At 35.2% G+C, this 16072-nt stretch overlaps 1 protein-coding gene and 1 long non-coding RNA gene across 12 annotated transcripts in view; one reads left to right on the plus strand and one right to left on the minus strand.

Moving 5' to 3' along the window:
* LOC6040300 (protein winged eye) overlaps positions 1 to 16072 on the plus strand; it is a 408769-nt gene that overhangs the window by 164099 nt on the left and 228598 nt on the right. The gene's annotated exons all lie outside the window — the stretch shown is intronic.
* On the minus strand, positions 12820 to 13458 carry LOC119769454. Its single transcript, XR_005278367.1, has 3 exons — positions 13089 to 13458; positions 12919 to 13027; positions 12820 to 12854 (listed from the first exon to the last, which is right to left on the minus strand). It is a non-coding gene; the product is annotated as an uncharacterized LOC119769454 (long non-coding RNA).

Below are 16072 nucleotides of genomic sequence, written 5' to 3' on the forward strand. Positions count from 1 at the left end.
TGTAGGTGGAATTTAGACGAGTTGTGTCACTTCGTGGTTATAGTTTGATTTTGCTTGCTTCTTACTTCAACTTGAGCTTAGTTTAAAACGAAAACTTACAGATAATTTGGATCTTCGACATCAGCTTTCCACAAAATCTTAAATCCATCGACTTAGACTACACTGTTCCGTTACAATCACTGTGATCAACAAAATGTATAAAAAACTAAATTTCAAATCAAATAATATAAAATACTGTAGCGATAACTATCTCAAAATGCGATTTCAGCTTATGTTTGGCAATGGTTTATTGTGTTGTAAACATTTTTTGGCAATGGTTTATTGTGTTGTAAACATTTTTAATCGTGAAACAAAAATAATTTAGCCATATAACTATCTCAAAATGCATGTTTGATTAACATTTTTGTGAGTATACTGTAGATAAAGCTTGATTTTCATTTATCAGCAGGATTGTTAAAATATCAGCTCTCAGCAACTACAACTATCCCGCCTGAATATTCATGCCTCAAATACAACTGCTTTTCTCTCCTTATTGAAACTTTCAGTGCCGAACATAGCCGAACACGTTTTCGCGATTGACATTTTCCTTTTCTCTCTCATTCCCGCTTGCACGATTATCCAACCCTCACGGCGTTTAACCATAAAATCCGGCACAAAACCAATTTCTGCAAGCGCAGTTTTATGGGACGTCATGCGTGGTCGGCTTCTAATAGCCATCTCGCGTTCTCTCATTGCAGTTTTCGGAGAGATTGAGAGACTCAACGGTGAGAGCGCATAGTCAAGGAAAAGCGGAGGAGTGATAGAGAGAGAATGATATCGCTGGGAATTACGAGACACAAGAAGAGATCTCACAAGCTATAGTGACAGCCGTTATACTCTCGGATATTTTTGGTGCAGAGATAATTAATTGAAAACTTTTCTTTCACTCATTTGCAACACTGTTTATCAGAAAACTTAATTTATTTTTTTCGTGTATCGTCCTTAATTTAAAAAAATAAAATCTTTTTAAGGATTTGAAGATTTGAAAAAATGCAGAAACTATAAGTTCGACAAATGATGGGTTATGTTATTGCAAAACAAACTGAATTTTCATTGAAAAAAAAATATTAAAATGCTGAAAACTCGATAAAACTGTTTAATTTTGAAAATTAACAGGAAACTTGGCATAACATATTTGAACGAATTCCAAGATATTGTGAAATAATATTTTTTGCCATCCCTGAACTATTTTTTTAGGAATCAATTTTTAATTTTGAGCATGAGCATGAGCATGAGCATGAGCATGAGCATGGTTGACTGCCAATGAGCTGCTACTCCGTTATTGACAGATCAGCTGAAGTTAAACAATGAATCAAAAATGATCAGTGGGAGCCATTCATCCGTTCACTGTTTAACCCCTGAAGACCCCGACTTTATTAGTCAATACCGGCGCCCTCCCAAGAAGCCTGCAGTTCAACAAAAGGGAGGAATGTTAGTCCGATAGTTGAAGTTGCAGACTCATCAAGCACATAGTTTTTCGCTATATACTTGTTGATACCGCTTGAGACCGTTGAATTCACAGCATCTCCTTCAAGCATCACGTGATTATTATTTTTTTTTGGGTTAGTAGGATAAGGTATTGGCTTTTCGATGCCTCCCGAGCTACGATGCTATGGGGAGGACTTTCATAACAAACCCGTCGGCGAGCCTTCCGAGCAACGATGCTATGGGAAGGTCTTTCTAATTAGCACACCAAAACACTCGCGCACAGGTTTTTTAATACTGAATAAATGTAATTTTTCATCACGATTACCCAGACGACATTGATGATATAGGAAGGACTTTTTTACAGTCATTTACAGTAATATTTAAACTTACTTTAATGCAACAATTCACACGACGTCGTGCCTCCCGATCAACGATGATGTAGGAAGGACTTGAGCAAGCCAATCAGGATGAAATACGAAATAAAATTCTTTTCTTTTCACACACAATGCCACATAATTGACCGCGCGTCACCACCCAACTAATTGAACTGATTTTTTCTGCTTGTGGGCAAGCCAACCAGGATGAAACACGAAATAAAATTCTCTTCTTTTCACACACAATGCCACATAATTGACCGCGCGTCACCACCCAACAAATTGAACTCCATCTTAAATTCAGGCCCTTCGTCACGAAATATCGTGTATAGACGTCGGATTGTCTTAGGAATCAATTTTTAATTTTTGATTTTTACTAAAATGGTTAATAGTTTGATTCTTTTTGAATTTATTTTTTTAGGATTTGTTCGATGGTTGATGGTGTGATGGTGATTTTTTTATAAAGAGTTTTCGGTTTGAAATCATTCTTTAGAGAAGAAATACAAAGTATTAGAGTTTCAGGAAAACTAGGGTATTTGTAAATGGAGTTTGAGTTGTCACCATGTTATTTTTGCATAAACTATAAATTTTCATTGAAAGAACTTATACAATCGTTTGAAAACAAAGTATATCAGCGTTTATTTTTGCACTTATAATCAAATGGATCACTTTTGACCTTAAAACAACTTTTGAGTTTTGGGTTCAAAGTTCATGAATTTATTGATACTTTGAGCTTTTTTACAAATATTTTGTGATACTTTTGGCTTAAAAAAATGATAGTAAAAAATTGAGTAAAAACTTTCCACAAAAATGCAAATTGGTTTGTTTCGGTATGAGGAAAAGTTTCATGCAAATCCAACAAAAAATATTTTTAATATTTATGAAGTGCCATATTTAAAATAGAAAAATTTCAAAATATGTTTAGGTCACTACGGTTTTGCAATTTTTTACGATTTTTAATATTTTTTAAAATTTTGATGAGATTTCATAAATGCATTCCTTATGTCAAAAGAAGTAATTTTGCATCATTTGTTTTTCCATACAAATCTCCATACTATTTTGGGGGCTGGTCATATAAAATGGGTATGTAAAAGTATGAAATTCTGTATCTTTAGAAGGGATCGACATCGGCAAAGTTGTAGGTTATAAACAGGACTATTCGGATAAAATAGTTGCACAGAAAAAAAGGATTTTAATTTTACTTTACGTATTTTTTATATGTTTAAAGGGATTAAAAATGAAAATATCGAAAACCTGGACAAAATATTATCAAATATCATTTATTAGGCAATATCAAAATATCAATCGAATAAATATTACACTTTTTTTTATAAAAACCACGGTTTTTATGTTTCAAGTGCTACTTTTAGGTATACATTTTTAATTTCTATTCTTTTTTTGCATTTTAAAAATACTCCTTCAAAGAAAAGCACTCATGAATTTTGTTGGAAGAGCTAAGGAAATTTTCTACAATTTTCTCTCTGAGTCTTTGAAAATCGGGCAATTTGTTTCTGAGATACCTCGAAAATAATTCGAATTTGGATTTTTTTTTAGATCCGGAATCAAAAAAGTACACAAATATTACTTAAGTGGTCATAACTCGATACAGATTACCTAAACAACGATGGGTTGGATGATAGATTCGGACATAGTTTACATAAATTTAAGTGAGATCCGGATATTTGTGAAAACACATTTATATACATAACTTTTGAAGTACTTATCAAAACATCAAACAATTCAATAGCGACGTATGGGACCCTAAACCGAATCGAATGCGACCAGATTGAACAAAATCGGTTAAGCCAGTGCTGAGAAAACTGACTTATACACAAAGACATTTGTTCAGTTTTCGATTCTGAGTCGATAGGTAGGTATACATGAAGGTGGGTCTACGACTTTCCTGAAAGAAGTTCATTTTCCGAGCAGGATTATAGTCTTACCTCAGGTGAGAAAGGCAAAATAGAACATCATAGTTTCTAAGCAATACGTTAGCTAGAAAGAGCTAAAAAACTATTTCAATACAAAACATTAACACTTAAAAAAAAGTTACGCAAAACTGATTGAAAATTAAATTTTTCATTTTAAAAAAGTTAAATATTGCAAAAATATAGTTAGAATATCTTCAAAGGAATCAAAACTTATCCTTTTTAACAGCTAAACATATACATTATACAACCAATGAAAATCCAAAAATAAGGAATTGATCATGGATTTTCAAGTTAAAACTTAATTTGAAAATAACAATTTTTTTTCGATTTGTAATATTTTTTGAAAAATCAATACCTAAAACTTTGTTGAAGGCACCAAACCGATCCGAAAATCGCAACCAAAATACAGATTTACAAAATTTACCATTTTTGCATGGAAAAATCTAGTGATTTAGTAAAAAATTGCTCTTAATGAACACTAAATTAATTTTCAAAAAGATTTTTTCTTGTTTTTCTTGATTAGAATTTTTATAAAGATTTCAAAAACCTCTACTATAACATTAATTAATAAATAGCAATAGATTTTCCTACATTCCGTGGCGCCATGACTAACTCCCATTCTAAGCCGCTCTTATCTCGGCGAATAAGGTTAATTAAAAGTGGCGCCAGATATGGCTAATCCACCCGCTAACGGAAGCATCCGACCTAAATTCGTTTCACAGTCAAGAACAAAAAAAAAATAACAGTTTGACCTAATGTGCCCTTTTGGAAGACATTCCGGAAGATCTGCTGGGGGAAATTTCGTTGACCAATTCCGAAACCACAAGTAAATACTTACGGAGATGGCCAGGGAGGGATGTATTTCTTAATTAAAATACTCCTTGAAGTGAGCGCTTCCGGAATTGGAAACAGTGGGAAGCCTTACGCCAAGCCGTTATTTTCTGCGGCTTCCGGAAAAGATTCTCACTTTTTTAATGTTTTGCGTGGGTGCAATTTTTCATCCGGCAATTTTAATTTACCAAATTAGCTGCCCCTTGGTCTCGAGAGGGGTACGTAATGCGGTAAATTCTCAGATTTAAAAGTGTAAAGCAAACTGTTCGCAAAAGGATTCTTCCGTTTCAGGCATTGTTTGATTGCTTTTCGAAGCGATTTTTCGAAAGTTTTTCCCTGAGCTCAGCTTCTTTTGTTGTTTGCCTCCATTCATCCCAGGCCAGGATTCGAACCGGGAATAAACTCGTCTCTGAAAGATAGAAATCTCAGCGCTGAATTAAACTCGAGGGAGGTGAAGAGAGGTGCATTCGAGCGGATTCATTAATTATGTTTTTGTTACGCACTTTATCAAAACTCGCCGAAGAAAGCATTTTTCAACGACGATGAGTCCTCTCGTTATCCTGCTGAAGCGAATCCTGAGGGTTGAGGGAGAAACCATCAGACGAGCAGATGTTTGCATTCTGAGGGTGCTTCCGAAAATACACCGTTAAAGTATAGAAAGACGGCAGTCAATCAGGGTTTTATGAAACATGAAAATGAAGCTGATGGAATTGAATCAAGGCAATTCTATGGTGGAATTAACAGCCAAATGAAAAGTTTTGCATTTTTACTGGGTAAGAAAAGGGATTAGATTACTAGTTTGACAACTGTTGTGCTTTGATTTTCGGGTTTGCAGTACGATTTGTATGGCAATCTGACAAAAACTTTGAAAAATATTTGCAAAACGACAAAAAAGACAAAAAAGACAAAAAAGACAAAAAAGACAAAAAAGACAAAAAAGACAAAAAAGACAAAAAAGACAAAAAAGACAAAAAAGACAAAAAAGACAAAAAAGACAAAAAGACAAAAAAGACAAAAAAGACAAAAAAGACAAAAAAGACAAAAAAGACAAAAAAGACAAAAAAGACAAAAAAGACAAAAAAGACAAAAAAGACAAAAAAGACAAAAAAGACAAAAAAGACAAAAAAGACAAAAAAAAACAAAAAAGACAAAAAATGTTAGGTTGCAAAAGTTGGTCATTAAAACTTAAGCTGCTGCAAAAGCCTTAAAATTGAACCGTGGTCAAGTATGTTCGTCAATTTCAATTTTAATATTGGCAAACAATGTTTGACGGAGAGTGCCCTTCATTCACTCTATCGATTTTACTGACTCACAATTTGACGGATCACTTTAGTACTCATATATGCGAAATCTTCCGGATGAAACCACAGAGCAAGTGAGTAAAAACTGAAGTGAACTTCCCTCAAATTTACAATTATTGCACGGACGACTGCCAACCTGCGTGAGAATGGGCCGAAAATAGACTCTTCCATGCGACGAACGACCGACGACGGTGCAAGTTGACACACGTAGAACGAATATTGGCATATGATGTTTACGATGATAGATGAAATCAAATGCAATCAATCATGATTGTAAAAGTAGGACTGTGCTGTCCAGGTCCGGACGACGACGATGGTGTTGAGTACTGCCGTGCCGAGTTTTCAATACTCGACAGAGTGAGGACGTTCCGAATGAATACAAATGAACGTCATTTTTCCTGGGGATGAAGGGAAAAAAAGTGCGAAAAATCGTGTGTCGTTTTTGTGTGGGAAATGTGTGAACGCAAATTCGTACAGTTGCATTTTGTGAAGAACCTACAAAATTTTAGTTTGGAAAAGCTGATTTTTCTATCCTTTTCTTTAAAAAGTCAATAATAATGTAGTATTTTTAAATGTTTTCAACATTTTAAAAGTTTAAAAATTGCAAAAAAATTGTTAAATATGCGAACAAATTAAATAATAACAAATCTGACGATAATAACAAAATTGAGAATTTTTCATCGTGAAGCTGTCAACGCTTCCCATCAAAGTGAGAGCGCTAGCTCTCTTTCTCCCGTGACGAATGACACGAAATTGCTCTCACTCATACCTTCTGCTGGAGCAATTTTTCAACAGAGGAGAGCCCCCCAAAAAATAAAAATAAAACAAACACACTCGCGTCACACACACGTTTGTCGAATGTGGCGCGAAAAATGCCACTTTGACAAAAGCGACCGAAGCATGAGAGTTAGTGGTAAACAAATGCACGGTGAAAAAAAGAAAACAACAGCCCGAACAGTGATAAAAGGCTTAAAGGGATACGGTCATTGTCGAGGCGGAACACGTTCCGAAATTGAAGGAGGGGGTTTCCGGGGTCTGAGGGTCGGGAAGGTGGAGCCCCCAAAGACAAACAAAGTTCGATGCACGAGTTAGCACCGCGTGAAATAACGGTTTCTGAATATGAAATTTACGCAGCCATGCACAGAATGGTGAACATTTGAACACGTGAAATCATAAACGTGAACGTAAACATTTGGTCACACTTGATTATCGCCCTTTTCATCATTTGATCAAGAAGTTCTGGTGATCGTACAATACTACAATATACTTATTTAATTTTAATTAGCCCCACCCGGGCAGACAGTAATAACAAAATTAATAATATTTCAATAACAAATCCTGTTGAAATAACAAAAAGTGTTATTATTTTATCCTGAAGTTCAACTTCAAGAAGAAAAAATAATAACAGTTTCTGATAAAATAACAAAAATTGGTATTGAAGTGATATTATATTGAAAATGTTTAATAACACGCTAATAAGAGGAAATGTTATACATTTCAAAAACTCTCCTAGTACAAAATTTGTTATTCGTTCGGTATACTGTAACGAGGCTGCTGAAGGTCACAACAACAACGATCTTCTCGAGGTCAAGGGTTCGGAGATCAACACCACTACCGATGAAGATCAACCAACGTCGGGGCTGGTCTACGTGGGACGTGTGAAGACTCGTCAGTCTAAGCCAAGAGCTAAGAAGAAAGCCCACGGCAAGCGTGGAAAACGTTAACTTACTATTGTAACTTGATTGCTTAATAAATGAGCAGTTCTTTAGGATTTCGGTCATTCGATTTTTTTTGTATTTTTTAATCCGACTGAAACTTTTTTGGTGGCTTCGGTATGCCCAAAGAAGCCATTTTGCATCATTAGTTAGTCCATATAATTTTCCATACAAATTTGGCAGCTGTCCATACAAAAATGATGTATGAAAATTCAAAAATCTGTATCTTTTGAAGGAATTTTTTGATCGATTTGGTGTCTTCGGCAAAGTTGTAGGTATGGATACGGACTACACTGAAAAAATGATACACGGTAAAAAAATTGGTGATTTTTTATTTAACTTTATCACTAAAACTTGATTTACAAAAAAACACTATTTTTAATTTTTTTATTTTTGATATGTTTTAGGGGACATAAAATGCCAACTTTTCAGAAATTTCCAGGTTGTGCAAAAAATCATTGACCGAGTTATGAATTTTTTAATCAATACTGATTTTTTCAAAAAATCGAAATTTTGGTCGCAAAAATTTTTCAACTTCATTTTTTGATGTAAAATCAAATTTGCAATAAAAAAGTACTTTAGTGAAATTTTGATAAAGTGCACCGTTTTCAAGTTATAGCCATATTTAAGTGACTTTTTTGAAAATAGTCGCAGTTTTTCATTTTTAAATTAGTGCACATGTTTGCCCAGTTTTGAAAAAAATATTTTTGAAAAGCTGAGAAAATTCTCTATATTTTGCTTATTCGGACTTTGTTTATACGACCTTTAGTTGCTGAGATATTGCAATGCAAAGGTTTAAAAACAGGAAAATTTATGTTTTCTAAGTCTCACCCAAACAACCCACCATTTTCTATCTTCAATATCATAGCAACTAATGGTTCGATTTTCAATGTTAATATATGAAACATTTGTGAAATTTTCCGATCTTTTCGAAAAAAATATTTTTGGAATTTTCAAATCAAGACTAACATTTCAAAAAGGCCAAACATTCAATATTACGCCCTTTTAAAATGTTAGTCTTGATTTGAAAATTTTGAAAATATTTTTTTCGAAGAGATCGAAAAATTTCATAAATGTTTCATATATTAACATTGAAAATCGGACCATTAGTTGCTAAGATATTGAAGATAGAAAATGGTGGGTTGTTTGGGTGAAACTTAGAAAACATCAATTTTCCTGTTTTTAAACCTTTGCATTGCAATATCTCAGCAACTAAAGGTCGTATCAACAAAGTCCGAATAAGCAAAATATAGAGAATTTTCTCAGCTTTTCAAAAATATTTTTCAAAACTGGGCAAACATGTGCACTAATTTAAAAATGAAAACTGCGACTATTTTCAAAAAGTCACTTAAATATGGCTATAACTTGAAAACGGTGCACTTTATCAAAATTTCACTAAAGTACTTTTATTGCAAATTTGATTTTACATCGAAAATGAAGTTGAAAAATTTTACGACAAAATTTCGATTTTTGAAAAATCAGTATTGATTAAAAAATCATAACTCGGTCAATAATTTTGCACAACCTGAAATTTCTGAAAAGTTGGCATTTTATGTCCCTAAAACATATCAAAAATAAAAAAATAAAAATAGTGTTTTTTTGTAAATCAAGTTTTAGTGATAAAAGTTAAATAAAAAATCACCAAATTTTTTACCGTGTATCATTTTTCCAGTGTAGTCCGTATCCATACCTACAACTTTGCCGAAGACACCAAATCGATCAAAAATTCCTTCAAAAGATACAGATTTTGAATTTTCATACATCATTTTGTATGGACAGCTGCCAAATTTGTATGGAAAATTATATGGACAAACTAATGATGCAAAATGGTTTCTTTGGGCATACCGAAGGCACCAAAAAAGTTTCAGTCGGATTAAAAAATACAAAAATTAAAATTGAAGAAAAAAGACCGATTTCGTAGAGAATTGCTCAAATATATTAATTCGAGTAACTTTTTCGTGTTATAATACTGACTTAGAAATAAAATGACCATAAATCACACCCCGAGCAGACGGAAATAACGTGGGAATAACATTTTTTGTTATTTGAAAATACTAGGCCAATAACATTTCATGTTATTTATAACAATATTTGTTATTCGCCGTTATGATTTTTTTGTTATTGGATTGTTATTGTAATAACAGACTAATAACATTTTGCGTTATTCTTCGAACAAATCTTTGTTATTATTTTTTGTTACTTTAACAACTAATCCGATCATCCCAATAACAATTGGAGTTATTCTTCCATAACAAAAAATGTTATTCCCAAGTTGTTTTGACTTTCAACCAATATCAGACCAATAACAAATTTTGTTATGATAACATAAACTGTTATTAAGCTCAAATTAAGCTCTTATGCAAAACTAACATAATCCACCTATGTGGTTGGAGCCTTCCTCACAACAATGGCTGTACACAAGTTTCATCTATTTTTTAGATCCGGCTTCCAAAAAGTACATCGATATCACTTAAGTGGCCATATCTCGAGACAGGGTTGCTAGATCTTCAATGTTTTGGACTCGTTGGAAAGGTCTTTTGATAAGTTAACCAAAAATAGGTCGGATGGTGGATCCGGACATAGTTTACATACATTTAAGTGAGATCCGGCTTCAAAAAAGTACATCAATATCACTTAAGTGGCCATATCTGGAGACAGAGTTGCCATATTTTCAATGTTTTAGACTCGTTGGAAAAGTATTTTGCTAACCTAACCAACGTCGCGTCGGATAGTGGAGCCGGACATAGTTTACATACATTTAAGTGAGATCCGGCTTCAAAAAAGTACATCATATCACTTAAGGGACCATATCTCGAGACAGGGTTGCCAGATCTTCAATGTTTTAGACTTGTTGGAAAGGTCTTTTGATAATTTTACCAACAATGGGTCGGATGATGGACCCGGACATAGTTTACATACATTTAAGTGAGATCCGGCTTCAAAAAAGTATATCAATATCACTTAAGTGACCATATCTCGAGACAGGGTTGCCAGATCTTCAATGTTTTGCACTCGTCGGAAAGGTCTTTTGATAACCTAACCAACAATGGGTCAGATGGTGGATCCGGACATAGTACACATACATTTAAGTGAGATCCGGCTTCAAAAAAGTACATCAATATCACTTAAGTGGCCATATCTTGAGACAGGGTTGCCAGATCTTCAATGTTTTGGACTCGTTAGAAAGGTCTTTTGATAACCTAACCAACGTTGGGTCGGATCATGGACCCGGACATAGTTTACATACATTTAAGTGAGATCCGGCTTCAAAAAAGTACATCAATATCACTTAAGTGGCCATATCTCGAGACAGGGTTGCCAGATCTTCAATGTTTTGGACTCGTTGGAAAGGTTTTTTGATAACCTAACCAACGTTGGGTCGGATCATGGACCCGGACATAGTTTACATACATTTAAGTGAGATCCGGCTTCAAAAAAGTACATCAATATCACTTAAGGGGCCATATCTCGAGACAGGGTTGCCAGATCTTCAATGTTTTAGACTCGTTGGAAAAGTATTTTGATAACCTAACCAACAATAGGTCGGATGGTGGATCCGGACATAGTTTACATACATTTAAGTGAGATCCGGCTTCAAAAAAGTACATCAATATCACTTAAGTGGCCATATCTCGAGACAGGGTTGCTAGATCTTCAATGTTTTGGACTCGTTGGAAAGGTCTTTTGATAAGTTAACCAATAATAGGTCGGATGGTGGATCCGGACATAGTTTACATACATTTAAGTGAGATCCGGCTTCAAAAAAGTACATCAATATCACTTAAGGGGCGATATCTCGAGACAGGGTTGCCAGATCTTCAATGTTTTAGACTCGTTGGAAAAGTATTTTGATAACCTAACCAACAATAGGTCGGATGGTGGATCCGGACATAGTTTACATACATTTAAGTGAGATCCGGCTTCAAAAAAGTACATCAATATCACTTAAGTGGCCATATCTCGAGACAGGGTTGCTAGATCTTCAATGTTTTGGACTCGTTGGAAAGGTCTTTTGATAAGTTAACCAAAAATAGGTCGGATGGTGGATCCGGACATAGTTTACATACATTTAAGTGAGATCCGGCTTCAAAAAAGTACATCAATATCACTTAAGGGGCCATATCTCGAGACAGGGTTGCCAGATCTTCAATGTTTTAGACTCGTTGGAAAAGTATTTTGATAACCTAACCAACAATAGGTCGGATGGTGGATCCGGACATAGTTTACATACATTTAAGTGAGATCCGGCTTCAAAAAAGTACATCAATATCACTTAAGTGGCCATATCTCGAGACAGGGTTGCTAGATCTTCAATGTTTTGCACTCGTTGGAAAGATCTTTTGATAAGTTAACCAAAAATAGGTCGGATGGTGGATCCGGACATAGTTTACATACATTTAAGTGAGATCCGGCTTCAAAAAAGTACATCAATATCACTTAAGGGGCCATATCTCGAGACAGGGTTGCCAGATCTTCAATGTTTTAGACTCGTTGGAAAAGTATTTTGATAACCTAACCAACAATAGGTCGGATGGTGGATCCGGACATAGTTTACATACATTTAAGTGAGATCCGGCTTCAAAAAAGTACATCAATATCACTTAAGTGGCCATATCTCGAGACAGGGTTGCTAGATCTTCAATGTTTTGGACTCGTTGGAAAGGTTGTAATAACGAACTAGGGGGCAATTACCACCACTAGTTCATTAATTAAAAATTAAATAAAAACCAGAACTTGAGACTCTTGGAGAAGAGTGAGAGATGTAGAGATCTGCAACTGCTCACATTTGACGTGGGGAAGTAGAATTGTACCTACCCTTTCACAATCCTGGTTCGATTCAGCTAATCGCACTGTCCTGGCAAAAAGAATCACAAAAGATCGTCGCTTTGCGTTATGGAAAAAAGTCAAGTTTATTGCGTTTAACTGTCCTAATTTATTGATTTTTCGTCGTTTTAAAACTAACCTAACCATGTGTGTGTGTGTTCGTGTGTTCTAGTGTATCCCGCGGTGGTCGAGTCAAGTCGGAGGATCTTCCTCCGGCCAGGCCTGGCGCAGCAACGGTTTTGGTGTCTTTGGTTTTGTGTCTTTGTCTTGGATAAAAACCTGTACAGTGTTTAAGGCTTGTTTTAGTACTTGTGCTTTGTGTAACAGTGGTAACAATGAACTCACCGGATAGCCTCCGCCATTGCGCTCTAACAGTTTCTCGGGTTGGCGCGCTCTGCCAACTTGGAGGTTCTGAGAAAGGAGTTCATCTCTAATAACTTGTTCTAGCTTTAACGTTTTGTTTTTTGATATTTACCACATTTTTGTTACCTCCTTGCACCACCAACCAAACGACCACTTTTAGCGTAGAGCGCGGTCCTTGACGGTTAGTTTGGATGGTGCGGGTTGGGACCAACTCCCTGACACTACAATTAACAATTAAGACACCAATTAGACACGACTCAAAAATACAAGAACTAAATTTACCATTTCGCCGGCTACAGGAATGCTGGGTACAAATAACAGATATTCACAGCACTTTAAATTACAAAACGATCACAAATTCTTCGTTTGACCAGAGTATGTGTAACGGACTCTGGTCGGTAGCGGCAAATGAGGACGATTCAAAATGACGAAGTCCCTTTTATTAATTTTAAGTCTTTGTTCTTGCGTATTTCGAAAATTGCTCAAAGAGATGTGAGTCGTGTTAACCGTTTTAGGAATAGGGATACCATGTTTTGTATGTTGTTTAAGTGTAATGGTTGATTACAATATCCTAACTTGTCCCTACGGTTCAGTTTGACAGGATGATGCGAAGCATTGTGACCAGAGATTGTACTACGTACAAGCGATAGGTTACAAGGTCTTTTGATAAGTTAACCAAAAATAGGTCGGATGGTGGATCCGGACATAGTTTACATACATTTAAGTGAGATCCGGCTTCAAAAAAGTACATCAATATCACTTAAGTGGCCATATCTCGAGACAGGGTTGCTAGATCTTCAATGTTTTGGACTCGTTGGAAAGGTCTTTTGATAAGTTAACCAAAAATAGGTCGGATGGTGGATCCGGACATAGTTTACATACATTTAAGTGAGATCCGGCTTCAAAAAAGTACATCAATATCACTTAAGTGGCCATATCTTGAGACAGGGTTGCCAGATCTTCAATGTTTTGGACTCGTTAGAAAGGTCTTTTGATAACCTAACCAACGTTGGGTCGGATCATGGACCCGGACATAGTTTACATACATTTAAGTGAGATCCGGCTTCAAAAAAGTACATCAATATCACTTAAGTGGCCATATCTCGAGACAGGGTTGCCAGATCTTCAATGTTTTGGACTCGTTGGAAAGGTCTTTTGATAAGTTAACCAATAATAGGTCGGATGGTGGATCCGGACATAGTTTACATACATTTAAGTTAGATCCGGCTTCAAAAAAGTACATCAATATCACTTAAGGGGCCATATCTCGAGACAGGGTTGCCAGATCTTCAATGTTTTAGACTCGTTGGAAAAGTATTTTGATAACCTAACCAACAATAGGTCGGATGGTGGATCCGGACATAGTTTACATACATTTAAGTGAGATCCGGCTTCAAAAAAGTACATCAATATCACTTAAGTGGCCATATCTCGAGACAGGGTTGCTAGATCTTCAATGTTTTGGACTCGTTGGAAAGGTCTTTTGATAAGTTAACCAAAAATAGGTCGGATGGTGGATCCGGACATAGTTTACATACATTTAAGTGAGTTCCGGCTTCAAAAAAGTACATCAATATCACTTAAGTGGCCACATCTCGAGACAGGGTTGCCAGATCTTTTAATGTTTTGGACTCGTTGGAAAGGTCTTTTGATCACCTAATCAACAATGGGTCGGATGGTGGATCCGGACTTAGTTTACATACATTTAAGTGAGATCCAAATATATGTGAAAACACATTTTTATACATAACTTTTGAACTACTTATCGAAACTTCAATCTGTATAAAACTCGATCTATGGGACCCTAAACCAAGTCGAATGCAACAGGTTCGGGTCAAATCGGTTCAGCCAGTGCCGAGAAACATGAGCTAGTTTGTTGGTCACATACATACATACACACACACATACACACACACATACACACACACATACACACACACATACACACAGACATTTGTTCAGTTTTCGATTCTGAGTCGATATGTATACATGAAGGTGGGTCTACGACGTTTTTATACGAAGTTCATTTTTAGAGCAGGATTATAGCCTTACCTCAGTGAGGAAGGCAAAAAAATGGATTTTACAAGAATATTCCATAACATTTTTTGTTATTTTAACAGTATTTTTTATTGAAATGGCATGAATTTTGTTATTACCGTCTGCCCGGGCAAATGGAAAAGTTTCTAAGTGTTCATAACACAATCTGTTATTATTTTTTCTTTTGTTAAATATGTTTAGATCTTTGGGATAATTTTGTCTGATTTCGTCGTTGTCATTATTTTGGCCATGAAATGGGGTCCTTAAGCTAAAATTATTCGAAAAAGTTGAAATTTTGTAAGTTGATTTTTTAAATTATTTGATATACCCCCTAAGGGACTTTGCTAAAATTGGCTAGAACTATGGGATAATTTTGACCAATTTCGTCGGGGTCATTATTTTGGCCATGAAATGGGGTCCTTAAGCTAAAATTATTCTGAAAAGTTGAAATTTTGAAAGTTGATTTTTTAATTATTTGATATACCCCCTAAGGTATTTTACTAAAATTTTCTAGAACTATGAAATAATTTTGACCATTTTTTCGGAGTCATTTATTTCACCATGAAATGGGGTTTCAAGCTAAAATAATCCGATAAAATTAACATTTGAGAGTTAATTTTTTTTAATTTTGTTATATTTCCTAACGGAATTGATTTATTTATTGAGAATTTTTGAAGTGTGAATAACAAAAACTGTTATTTTTTTCACAGAGCCTGGAAGTCGGAGCTGACGTTGAAGTTCAAGCTAGAGTGAGACCTCGGAGACTGCATCGGATTCAGCAAATTTTCAGCAACTTTTACTTGGAGTCGGAATCTGTGAAGTCGGGTATTTTTGGAGAGCTGAAGTCGTCGTTGACGTCATATCCTGCATCCAGAGTCGGAGTTGTCTTCAAAGTATGGATTCAAAGTCGCTTGGAGGTACCCGACATTGCAGCCCTGACAAGTACAGAGGAGTTATGGCAACTGCAGGTTTATTTGCAAATTACAAATAAACCAAAACAATAACTTTTTTTGTTATGGAGACATACCAGTTCAATAACATTTTTTGTTATTATGCTGCTCCACCTCTCCGCTCAAAATAACAAATCTTGTTATTCCTTCATGATTCCTTCTGTGTTATTGGTTTGTTATTGCAATAACAACATAATAACAGTTTAAGTTATTCTTCGAACAAATCTTTGTTATTGATTTTTGTTATTTTAACAACTAATCCGATCATCCCAATAACAT

This window comes from Culex quinquefasciatus, chromosome 3, assembly GCF_015732765.1.
Source record: "Culex quinquefasciatus strain JHB chromosome 3, VPISU_Cqui_1.0_pri_paternal, whole genome shotgun sequence".
NCBI lineage: Eukaryota > Metazoa > Arthropoda > Insecta > Diptera > Culicidae > Culex > Culex quinquefasciatus.